This window comes from Chiloscyllium plagiosum, unplaced genomic scaffold, assembly GCF_037043375.1.
Source record: "Chiloscyllium plagiosum isolate Xiang-an unplaced genomic scaffold, Cpla_swu_hap1 HiC_scaffold_16, whole genome shotgun sequence".
NCBI classification, from domain to species: Eukaryota; Metazoa; Chordata; class Chondrichthyes; order Orectolobiformes; family Hemiscylliidae; genus Chiloscyllium; species Chiloscyllium plagiosum.
In genome coordinates, this window is record NW_028270154.1 from 22,415,570 (window position 1) to 22,429,048 (window position 13,479).

At 39.9% G+C, this 13,479-nt stretch overlaps 1 protein-coding gene across 13 annotated transcripts in view; it reads left to right on the top strand.

Annotated features, from left to right (window-relative positions):
- Window positions 1-13,479, top strand: part of LOC122556528 (teneurin-2-like) — a 2,772,576-nt gene that overhangs the window by 82,677 nt on the left and 2,676,420 nt on the right. For all 13 annotated transcript variants that reach the window (XM_087995212.1, XM_087995211.1, XM_087995218.1 and 10 more), the window contains exon 3: window positions 8,876-8,988. The gene's annotated coding sequence lies outside the window, so the exon portion shown is untranslated. The remainder of the gene's footprint in view (window positions 1-8,875; window positions 8,989-13,479) is intronic.

Sequence of the window (13,479 nt, forward strand, 5' to 3'; positions counted from 1 at the left end):
GATGCAGTCTTCTAAGGAAATCTGGGTAATCTAGTGCATGAATCATAAAATGCAAGTACCAAGGAATTTGTAGAGCGATTAGAATGATATTATATGTTGTGTGGAGAATTTAATACAAACGTAGGGAGATTGTTCTTCAGTTATACAGAGTTCTAGTGAGATTCCATGTGCAGTTTTGTGCACATTATTAGTCAACTTACTTGTGGAAGGATGTAAATGATTGATTGATCGATTGATTGATTCCAAGAAAACCCTCTTCAGAAACACTCCGTAAACAGTGAAGATGACTTTGTGTTTTTTTTCTAGCCACACACTTTGCTGAAAGGAATTGCAAAGAAACAGAGAGATGAATACTTACTTTAATGACTATTCTTCATTTTTAAATATGTATAGAAACTCTGACCACCTGTTTTCATATTTCTAGCTAGATTTCTTTTGTGTTTTAATTTCTCCCTCAATAATCTTTTAGTCACGTTTTATTGTTATTTATGTTGTGTCTAATCTTCTGACTTGTTACAAAAACTGGAGAAGTGTCATTGGACCTGCAACATTAACGCTGCTTTCTCTCCACTGATGTTGCCAGACCTGCTGAGTTTCTCCAGCAATTCCTGTTTTTGTTTCAGGTTTCCAGCATCCTCAGTTCTTTGATTCTACTGATTTAACAATCTCCTTGTCAAACTGCTATTCTTAAAATTTGATACTATCTTTAACTCCCTACTGCAGCCATGGTTATGCATTCTTCCCTTATAATCTTTCTATTTGACTTGAATGTATCTTTTTTAATTATGCTGAAGTATCTCTTTAAATATCTGCCATTGTGCCTTTTCTGACCTATTCCTTGATCGAAGTTCCCAATTAATTTTAGCCAGCTCTGCCTTCATCCATCATAATTGCCCTGTTTGCACTTAAATGTTCATCTTTGATCCACTTTGATCTCCCTGAAATGAAACACAGAACTCAATGATATTATGATCACTGGTACCTTGGAATGCTTTCACTTTGAGGTCATTAATTAATCCTGTCTCATTGCATAATACCATGTCTATTATAATCTGCTCTCTAGCTGGCTCCAGAGCAAGCTGCTTTGGGAAACTGTCACTAAAGCACTGCATGAACTCATTTTCCAGTTTGAACTGTACAATCTGATTATAGATTGGATTAAATAGATTAAAAACATGATTATTGCTTTACATTTCTTGCAAGCACCCATGAAATCTTGCTCTATTTGAGGTCTTATCAACTGCTTACTGTTAGGAGTTCTCTAAATGACTCCAGTACATGATTTTCCACTTTTACTGGAAGTCATGTCTACCAAACTGAGTACATCATGATCTCCAGAATGAAGTCATGTCTCTACAGTATATTGTGGCAATATCATCCTTAATCAACAGAGCTGTTCCTCCACCTTTCCCTGTTTGCTAAAGCTTTAGAGAAAGACAAGTGTAACAATCCACAGTGCATAAATAGCTCCAGGAAAGTTCAGAAAAAGACAGTCATTTGCCATTGTAAAATATTTGAATTCCTACTAAACCAAAAGCAAAGCACTGCGGCTGCTGAAATCTGAAACTAAAACAGGAATAGCTGAGAAAACCAACAGGTTTGGCCGCATCTGTGGAGAGAAAGCAGAGTGAACATTTTGAGTCCAATCCCTTCAGGCTCAGTGTCAAATTCAATAACCACCTTCCATGACCTTTCCCCACCCCCACACTCCAGGGTTTGTCATTATGTGGCCTGCTTTCAGCAGAACAAACCCATTTTCATCCACTAATAGTCTGCATTAACAGCTTTTCTTTCTCCCTAGCTCACCACTATCCATTCTATTATCTGCATAAAGATTGTTCTTTTTCCAGGCTCCACCTCCACCTATCTTTCCCTCTGTTTCCCCCCCTGCCCTCCCCCCCCCCCGACAGCCAACTCGGTTTTCTCTCCACAGACCTACTGGGTTTCTCCAGCTATTCTTGTCTTTGTTTTGACTTGAATTCCTACTGACTTTATAAACAGCAACTCCATCAACCTATTATTGGAAATGTTTCATCGGACATGACATGATAATCTTTATTTAAAGCCCTTTCACTGAAATGCGGGGCAGGCATTTTGAATTAAATGCTGCTATCTATAAAGATTGAGACAACATAAGCAAATTTTATTATTTTTTTAACTAGTCATAAAATGTTTCATTTTGTTGTATAGAATTTACTTAACTACCAGTCATTGAATGGTGGATGGTACATTTGCTTCCACTTGTTAAATAAATCCAAATGAGAGTATGTTGGTAATGAGTGGATGGATAGAACGCAGATTTAATTTCCTCACTTAGCTAACTTAAGGACACAGAATTATAAGTAGCAGGAAGAGGAGTAGCATGTAGCTCTTCAAAGCTGTTCTGCCATTCACATCATTGTGGTGATCCATAACCACATGTCCACTGCCCCACCTTTACCTTACATTTCTTGATTCCCACAGTGACCAAAAGCAACAGAGATTTCAAACTTCTATCTTGTTAAAGTCTAATCATGCATCCAAAATCACTTGAAAATCCCAAATGCCTATTGGCACTATCTGATACTGATCAATACTTGGATTTGTGGGGATTCTCTGGGAGGCCACGTCATTTATCTTGGACAGGTAGGTAACAGTACAACTTCCTGATGAAGGGCTGGGCCCAAAACATTGACTCTCCTGCTCCTCAGATGCTGCTGACCGGCTCTGCTTTTCCAGCACCACACTCTTTGACAAAAATACAATTTAGCACATATACCTGGCAGGGATGTGATTGTTTGCTTGTGTTTCACCCTAACCTGACTTTGATTGTCAACAAAGGAAGTTAGGAGATCCAGGGTAAATTCTTTAAATGGCTTTTTGTTGTTTCGAAATCCAGATTATTTCCTAAAGCTGAAACTCGAGCAGGTCAGATATATTTGTGAAGCTGATTTTTTCCATCCTTATTGTGTTGAGTTTGAAGCAAATTATAGGAACAGGAAGTTCCCATCCCTGACTTGGCCATAGAGCTTCTGTCATCAGGGAGGGATGGGTGGAGGTTCCATCCCTTTGAAGGTAATTGGATAAGAATCAAAAAGTGTGGCACTGGAAGGTCTGGCGGCATCCGAAGAGTACAACAATCGATGTTTTGTGCAGAAGCCCTTCATCAGGAATGCGGAAGGAGGGATGTGGGAGGGGGCTGTGAGATAAATAAGAGGGTGGGGGGAGGGGGGGTGACTTCTCCTCCTGCTGCCCCCTCGACCATACCTTCACCTCCCATCACCAAACCATCATCACCCAGACCATCCACACCTCAGGATCTCAGAGGATTTCCCATCCACAGCCTCCAACTTTAGAGTCCCGGAACCCCACAATATCCAGTTCTACCCCTTTTCCAAAATCCACAAACCTGACTGCCCCAGTTAACCCAATGTCTCCACCTGTTCCTGCCCCACTGAACATATCTCCTCATATATTGATGTCATCCTGTTCCCCCTTGGTCCGGGAGCTCCCCACAAACATTCAGGACACCACCACACCCTCCACCTCATCCATGACTTTTGTTTCCCCGGCCTCCAATGCCTCATCTTCACCATAGACATCCAGTCCCTGTACACATCCATCCACCATGGCAAAGGCCTTCAAGGCACATGTTTCTTCCACTCCTGCCGGCCCAATCAGTACTGCTCCACTGACACAATCATTGATTGGCGTTACTGGTCCTCACCCTCAACAATTTCTCCTTCAAATCCTCTCATTTCATTCAGACCAAAGGGGTAGCCATGGGCAGCTACATGGGCCCCAGTTCTGCCTACCTCTTCATCAGACACGTGGAACAATCCAAACCCCACCCCCACCTTCCCATTTATCTGTCAGTCCTCCCTATCCACGCCGCCCCCCCCCCCCCCCCCCCCCCCCCCATTCCTGAAATGTCGACTCTCTTGTTTCTTAGATGCTGCCTGACCGGCTGTGCTTTTCCAGCACCACACTCTTCGACCCTAATCTCCAGCATCTGCAGTCCTCACCTTTTCCAGTTAATTGGATAAGTCCTGAAAGCGGTGGAGAAGCAACATAATCTATTACTCTTTGCTTACTTTTGTGATTTTGTCAGATACCATATTAAATTGCAGAGGGTCACCATTAAAAATGAAGTCAAATGTGCATCAGCGATTTGAACAATCTCATCTTGAGGAAACAATTTGCTGCAGAGAAGGAAAAGAAATCTAAAACACGTGTAATATTGGTACTGTCATGTGTCTTTGGACTATTGTCCAGAGATGGATCAGGGGTTGTGTTTTTTGTCTGTTCTTCTATCACTGTACATGTGTGTGGCATTGGAAGATAAAAGTGGAGGTGAAGAAAACATTTCTCTGGAAATGTTTAGGTAGCTGTAACTTATCCTTTTATTTGCAACTGTTCAGGTTTCAGCTCCAAGTAATCCTTTGTCCTTGAACTGCTTAACTTGATATTCTGGTTTCTTTAGGAATACCCTCAAACTAGGGAAGAGATCCACTCATTGTTTCTTTTACTCCTTGTCATGTTCACAAATGAATACACAGCTACTTGATGCAGTTCATCTATTCATTGATTTAAATATTAAAGATTAATTAAATAAATTATTTATATTATTGAACTCAATGTGATAGATTATTTTCACACACATGGCTATCATGTATTTTATCTTTTGGACCATTGTAGAAATGACTCCAGTTAATATAGATGTAATAATTTATTTTCACATTGATTTAAAATGTCAGGGCCACGCTTCCAGCTTTTCCATGCTTCTCATCCTACCTTCCAACAACTTTCATAGTGTCTTCACTTTCGTCTGAGTCCACACCCAGGCTGAACCAACCAAGCACAGTGAGCATAAACCAGTCAACAGACATGACTAGTCAACTATAAAACAATTTTTAAGACTGCAGTGGTCAGCCGGTGAACTGGGATGTTAACAAACCCTGCACCTCTGCATTAATCTGTCACAGCACATTGCAAGATATGGACAGATGTGCGGGTCAGGATGACCAATCATCCTGGATTTTACAGGAACATCCCATATTTGAAGCAGTTGTCCCAAACCGTGGGTGGTTTGCTGCCATCACTGCCTCTGTCACCTATTTTTAACTTTTTGATTTGTAGTCTACATCTGCACATGCATGCTGCTTTCTCTTCCCACAACCACTTTCACAGTTTCAGCAGCATGTCCCATACCCTGACATCACCAACTCCCACAGTCTCCCAGAGTGCAGCCTCATAGCCTTAACTCATGAAGTCTCCTCTCCCTCTTCCCCATGTTCTATCATGCCAAAGTGCCCCCAGATTTCATCTCTGAGAGTTGGCCACACTGTTTTTATCTGCCTTTAGCTCATCTTTGCAAAAAAAAACTTTGATGCCCTAACACATCATCATAAGGCCATCCCAGCTTTTTGCCTCCCACTGTGTGACAAGAATATGGCAATTCTTGCGTCTATCATAATTTACAATGCTTGTACTCTGACATTCTCTCAGATGCATTGTCTTTTGTGATTTAACAATAAAAGAGTTAGTTGTTAGGTATATGATCTGACTTGGTTCAGGTATAAAGTGACACCTGGACAACATTTGAATAGCCCATTGTTTTCACCAGGATAGCAAAGACAATATTTGAGTTGCCCCATGAGGAAACCATCGAACAAATTGAAGCCTTAGCTTAGAAAATAGATCAAAAATGAAATTTTGAATAGCTCACCAAAATAATAGATATGTCATGCAAAAATTACTGATTGAGCACAAATTCAGATTTATTACAGATAAGTCATTACTGACACAGTCAGCTTCTGCCATAAAAGGACACTCCATTAATAATCTATTGTGGGCATGGGAAGTGAAGTGTAGAAGCTAAAAGAATGAAATCCATTGAATGCAGTTAGTATATCTGATAGATGTGTTAGAGACTGTGGTATCATCCTTACCAATATTAATTTACAATTTTAACTGCTGCCTTGGGGTTTCATTGTATTGTGGCTGTATCCTTAGGGAGGTTGCATTGACTGAAATCGTCTTCACTGTGACATTTGGAAAAGTGCATCTGCCTTGAGCATCTTTGGTTTTCCACGACACATCAGTATTCTTCATTGATTATGTACGCAGGATTAATTATGCTGTCAATTAACGTATTTACATCTTTTGACATCGCATTGACTTGCTTAGTTTAATATGGTCAGCATCTGCCCTGACTCTTCAGCAGTTTGCTTTTCATAATCACCAGAGGGAGAATGTAATATTTATGATTGAAATTATAATGATAAAACTGAATGGGGAAACAGAATTCTTTTCTTAATGGCATTGTGGATCTATGTATAGCATGTGGACTGCAGCGGTTCAGGAAGGCAACTCACCACTACCTTCTCAAGGGCGACTAGGGACAGGCAGTAAATGCTGGCTACACCCCGCAAGAGAATAAAAAAAAATCTTGGGCTTATTAACCAACAAAAAGAAATTACCTTGCAACAGTGAAGCATCTGAAACTCAATCAGACCAAAAGAGCTGTAATCCTCCAAATAAATCACAAATATAAATTTCAAAGGCCAGGTCTTAAAGATTCTATCAGAGAATGGAAGAGGTCTCAGTGTTATAATAATGCAAATCATGCTTAACAAAACTACTGCAGTTTTTTGAGGATGCAGTCAATGGAGTTGATAAGACTTAATCAGTAGATGTTGTGTAATTGGGTTTTCAGAAGGCTTTTGATAAGGTTCCTCATAAAGGTAAGTTAAACCATATGAAATAAAATGTAGTATATTGGCGTGAATGGAGAATTGGTTGACACTGGAGAGTGGGAATAAATGGATCCTTTTTTTTCAGAGTAGCAGACAATGATTAATGTGGAATTGCAAGCATCATGCTTTGATCCCAGCTTTTCATGATATATGGAAATGACCTGGTTAAGACAATCAAAGTTAACATTTCTAAGTTTTTTGATAATACAAAACTGAGCAGAATTGTGAGTTGAGAGGAAGATGCAAGCCAACATGGACAAGTTATGTGAGCAAGCAAACAGATAGCAGATGCAATACAACTTGGCTAAATGTAAAGTTCTATTTTTCAGTGTGAAAAACAGAAAGGAAGAGTATTATTTAAATGGCAATACATTGGAAAATGCAGATGTACAAAAGGATTTGGGTGTCATTGCACATCAGTCAATGAAAGTAGACAGGTGGGTGCAACAAGCAATTAAGAAGTCAAATGTTATATTGGCCATTATTGGAAGAGGATCTAAGTTCAGAAGTAGGGATGTCTTACTGTTACTATACTGGCTGTAGATGAGACTGCACATGGTGTATTGTGTGCAGTTTTGGTCTCGCTACCTAAGAAAGGATATACTTGCCATGTAGGGAGAACAGTGATGGCTCACTAGGCTGATAACAGTGATGGCAAGCATATCCCATGCAGAGATTGATTGGCCTGTTTCAGAGGGATTAGAGGGGATCTGTTTGAAATGTATTAAAATTCTAAAAGGGTTGAACAGACTAGATGCAAGGAGAGTGCTTTCCCTGGCTGCAAAGTTCTCAAACCAGGAGTCAGAGTCTCAGGATATAAGGTAGACCATTTAGAACTGAGATGAGGAAACAGTTTCTCACTCAAAACACGGTGAACCTATGAATTTTCGACCATAGAAGGCTATGCAGGTCATGTCACTCAATATATTCAAGAAAGAGATAACTTTTGTATTTTGATTGCATCAAGGGGAATGGTAAATAGACAGGAATATAGGTCGTTCTGCTGTAACATGCGTTTCATTAACGCAAATTTGCTGTAACATGATTGATGAATTGGGGACACTGTTTCTAAGGCTCGAACATTTAAAGTGTGTATTGATTAAAATGTGATTCCGGCCCCATGAGTTTAAATGATGCTGCTATCATACAATTTTCTAATAATGTGGGATTGCATAAGAATGGAGCTACTGCATTATGTGGAACTGACAGTATCGCATTAAGATAGAGGAATAGCCATGGTCGTATTGAATGGTGGAACAGACTTAAACGACCCAATGACCTACTCAAACTCTTTGTTTCTAGTTTCTAATAGATCCCAATTTGAAATTTATGAATGTCCATGTTTAGCAGCATGCTTGTCTTGTTGTCATTTAGTCAGGTGTGCCTGAGACCAAGTAGAACAAGACAACAAGTGATGGTTTGACATTAATCAAGGTTAATTGGTTGAGAACTTGACCAGTTTTACAGGGAATGAGTAATCGGTAGGGTTAGAGTTGGTGGTGTGTGAAGTGGACTAAATCTCTGACTTGAAAACCTTGGACACTGTTTAACAAACATTCACTCTCTGGTGTTCAACAGGGTCTGTCACAATTAGACTATCTCAGAATGAAGATCATTAAGAAGTGAACCATGTGGCTACTCGTGCCTATTCACTATTGAGTTAGATCGTGATGATCTGTACCTCAGTTCCATTCAGTTGCCTTTGTTCTACATCATTTGGTACTCTCAAATAAAAGCACAAGATGCCTCAACTTGCGTAGCATTTTGGACAGATATCACATGTAGAGTTATCAGGAGTAAGATAAAGTGAAATCTGAAGCCAGTTGCAAACTTGCACAAATGAAATTTCATCTTGACTTTGTTTAAAGCAATCTTAACCCTAAATTATAGAATTAAGCCCCATTCTGGGACCTGAACACATAACATAACCTCACACGTCAATCCCATGTGAGAGGCGCTGTTTTTCAAATGAGATGTTAACCAAAGTCCTATCTGCTTTATGGGTTTCTACTGAAGATCCCAGGACACAGCTCAAGGAGGAACAGAGGATTTTTCTCAGTTTGCTGCCAAAATGCAGCTCCAATCAACAACAGCAAACATGGTTTAACCAACCATTCATCTTCTTTGTGTATTTCTAGGGGCTTGCTGCGCGCTGATTGGTTGCTGTTTTCCTGCAGAACTTCATTGATTTCAGATCAGAGAACAAATCATTGGCTGTGAAGAACTTTTGAATGCTCTGAGAATTGGAAAGGTATGTTTTAAATTCAATTCCTCTCTTCTTTCTATATTTTCCCTTAGTTGTTTGTAATGCGTATTTGGCGTAATCCCTGTGCATGGAGAATTTCAATGCCACATATATACGATTTAAATGCAATGGGACTTTAGGACAAAAAACTTAAGATCTGCAGTAGATCCTTTGTTTTTGGTCAGAATGTTTTGACTTGATTGGCCAGTATAGATTGAGTTTAAACCATGTTCCTCACTTTATCTGTTCAATTCATGACCTCTTGCAGAGGAACTGATTGTGAAAACAGAACAAGATATCTTTTATGGACTGAATTTTAATAGGAAAAATGTGAGGATTTTTAGGGCATACGTTTTAGCATACAGTGCTTTAGCATGCAATGCATGCACCAGACATGACTGCAACTCAGAATGATGGAAATAAAGACAGTAATTTTAATCCAGCTTGCTCATTTCCAAACAGTTGGGAATGAGTCCAATCATGGTTTTGCAAGTTGATGGTGATAGAATGATAGAGAAAGAGAGAGAGAGAGAAAGAGATTGCCTGACTCTCAAAGCCTTTAAGTATCCCCAAATAACATAGTTATAGGCAGGTATTAACCTCAGACCAGGAGATGTTTACAACAGAAATTGACATTACTGCTAAATTTGTAATATTTCAGCATAGTGTTGAGGGCACTATAACTTGAGGGCTGAAACTGGGTGTTCTGAATTATCTTTGTTTTCATTGGTATTTTCTTCACATTAGTGCGTGGCTTTACTAAAGTTTGAATGCATAAATTGCATTGGAATTCATTTTACGATTGGGAGGGAAGGGATAGCCTTTTTAAAGTCAGCTGCCTTTCCTACTAGAAACTCGCAGAATATCTACCATGTAAATTTCAAGCCATTGTATTTTCATTTTGCAATCTGCTTTTAGTGAACAACTGGATTATTCAGCACCTTTAGCTGTGGCAGTTTAAGCTATTTGTCAATTGGTATGACTGCTGCAGACACTTTTGACTTGTGTGTTTAGGTGTAATGTTTCAAACATTAATTCACCTTCCTTTCAACTTGGCTTTCACATTATACTTACTTCCAGCTTCACCCCTTCTGATGTGAGATGAAGATTAGTGGGATGTGTTTTAAATCAGGGCAGCATCTATAAATTGAGGGCCATCATTGAGATGCATGTAGGTTGTGAGGCCTGCTCAGGTCTCAATTAAAATGTCAGTTTTGATTCCTGTTTCCAGCTGACAGGAATAATGACCGACCTGAGGGTGGGACTGTAAATTGCTGGTGGTAAAAGAGGGAACATGATACTGTTGAAGTCCAAAAAGATTTTCCTAAGTGAGAGACTCAGTTTTCTGTGTTACCTGGAGGGTGTCCATCAGCTTGTCCAGCTCGTCAAGTATGTTCACCATCAGCTGCTAAAAATTGGTATCAAAGGGAGCATATGCTGGGTCAATATGTAAGAAGTAAATTCATATGGCTAGAAATTGAAAGAGGGCAATGGACAATAACACCTGGGTTTCTTCAGCAGGTGACAAAAAATGCAAAGGGCCTTCATAGCAAGAGGATTTAAGTTCAGGAGCAAAGATGTCTTACTACAATTATACAGGGCCTAGGTAAGACCATACCTGGAATATTGTGTGCAATTGTAGTCTTCTTATTTGAGGAAGGATGATCATGCTAAACAGGGAGTTTAATGAAGGTTTACCAGACTAATTCCTGGAATGATGGGACTGACATTTGAGGAAAGGTTGAATCGTATTTGATTGTATTTGCAGGAGTTCAGAAGATTGAGGAAGATATCTCAGAATATTGAGCCTGTTCTGCCATGGCTGATCTGTGGCCTAACTCTATATACTTGTTTTGGCCCATATCCCTTAATACCTTAACAAAAATGTATCTATTTCAGATTTAAATTAACAACTGATCGAGCATCCCATTGCCATTTGAAGAAGAGAGCTCTAAAGCTATACCATTCTTTCTGTTTTCTCACATCTCTCCCCAGTAGTCTGGCTCAAATAGCAACCTATAAAATCTATAAACAGATAGATACAGGAAAGGTGCTCCTTAATGCAGAGGAGTCCAGAACCAGGGTCACAGTATATGGGGTAAATCATTTAGGACTGAGATGAGGAGAAATTTCTTCACTGAGAGAATGGTGAGACACTGGAATTGACTACCACAGAAAGCAGTCAAGGCCAAAACACTTTGATTTCAAGAAGTAGTTAAATATAGCGCTTTGGGAGAAAAAGATCAAAGCATTTGAGGAAAAGTGGGAACAGGCTATTGAAGTAGATGATAAGCCATGATCATAATGAATAATGGAGCAGGCTTGAAGGAATGAATAGCCTACTCCTGCTCCTACTTCCTGTTTCTACATTAAACATGTACCAGTGTGGGGGACTGAGAGGGAAGGCAGGGTCAGAGGAGGCTAACTTCTGGTGCTTTTAACTTCTTAACTGTTGAGGAGTCCATAGAATAGAATTTCACTCTTTAGACCAATCCAAGTGCTCCTCCAATGCGGTTCCTCACAGCGATTTCAATAAGGAAGGGAGTCAATGGCTTTTTAGTGTCACAAAATATTTAACAGTTGACTTAGGTGTCTTTCAAATCTGACACCACACTCTGAGATGATCTCCAAATATTCAATATGGTAGCTGATCTTAATTTTCTAAATGCAAATCAAGACAATGACTTTCTTTAATTAATTCCACTCTCATTTCCACACATATTGTGATTTATCCTTGCTTGGAGCCTAGCTTCTCGATTTTCTGTATTGTATCAACCGATTGATTATTTTATTGCTTGACTTACATAGTTGGACACTATGACATTAAGTAGATATTGGCATTAGATTCTGCTTAGAGTGTAACTTGTGACTGATGTAATTGTAATTGATAAATAGACGACTGTGTCATTGAATGTCTCAAGATTGTTTGCTTATTGATGTATTTCTTAACATTGCCTTTGTGCAAGATACCATGCAAATGATATCCTAAGTAGACTTTGTAAGACAATTCATATGAACATATGAACTCACAAATTAGGAGCAGCATTAGTTAATTTGATTGCTCAACCCTGCTCTGCCATTTGATAAGACCTTGGCTGATCTGTTGAGATTTCAACTCTACTTTCCTGTCTATCTCCAATGGGCAGTGACTTCCCATATGAGACCAAAAGAAAGAAAAGAACTGGCATTGGCTGTACAGCCCCTCAAGCATGCTACACTATTCAATAAGATCACGGCATACCTGACAATCCTTACGTCCACTTTCCTGAATTTTCCCCATAACCCTCGATTTTCTTATTGATCCAGAATCGATCTATCTCACCCTTAAATATATACAAGGACTCTGCCTCCACAACTCTCTGTGGCAAGGATTTCCAAGAGTCTCAACTATCCAGAAGAAGAAATTCCTCCTCATATCAGTCTTAAATTGGTGCCCTCAAACAGGCCAGGAACGCGAGTGTGCTTAAAGATGTAGGAGTCATAGTAGCCCCAGATGTAGACCTCAGAGGTGGTATCAATGATGACAGATCACTTCACATTGGTGGAATGAGCATTTTCATATTGATGCACTGAAGTTGTGATATGTTTTGGTTCTCTCAGTACAACATGTGTTCAATTGATGATGCCATGCACCAATGGGAGGGGGAGCCAGCTGTGTTACTGAATCCTACTGCCCAGCTGTATCTTTGATCTCATTACAGGGAAACAAGATGAACCAGTGTGATCTTCAGCTAGTCTTGATGCATATTTTAGAATAGTTAAGAGATCCCAGACAAATCCCAGTGTCTCTCTCTGGAATTAAACATTCGCACAAAAAGGTTTAGTGCTCCGGTTTCCTGCTCAGAGGCCACTCATTCCTTCAGGACCAAGGTCCTGCTCCAACAGCTGACACAACTCAGTGACACTGTCGGAGGAAAGCCTTGGCTTTCTCATCCACAGGGAATGGTATCAAAGATGAAAGACTCTGAAAGAACCAATGACATGGTCAAAATTGCCTGTGACCAGCATCTGCACCCCCGTTGTTGTATAGTTCTTTTTAAAACAAACTCTGGATCAGGTGGAACTTGTACCTGGGCCTTCTGGCTCAGAAGTAGAGACACTACCACTGCACCACAAGAATCTCCCAGGTATTTTATAATTAATCTGTTCAGAGATGTTGCTGCACATTTCTGGAGGATGTGGGATTTAAACCCAGGCCTCATGGTTCACAGGAACCCTCACAAGTAACTCCCGTGCATGCATATGAAAGGCACTGCATGCATTTCATATACAGGATGATATGATGGCAAATGATGTGTACCTGTGTTCTGCATGTTTGTTACAGTTTCCCCTTGAAGCTATCATACAGAAGTGGAGCCTGTGTTTTTGGCCATCAAACTGACATTGGCTCTGTCCTCTCTGCATGTGGTCCCACTCATGTTCCAATTACAGGTTTCTTTTACCCATTAGCAGAATATGGAAGGGAATGCAGAGTGCCAGTGCACTGGACATGGAGTA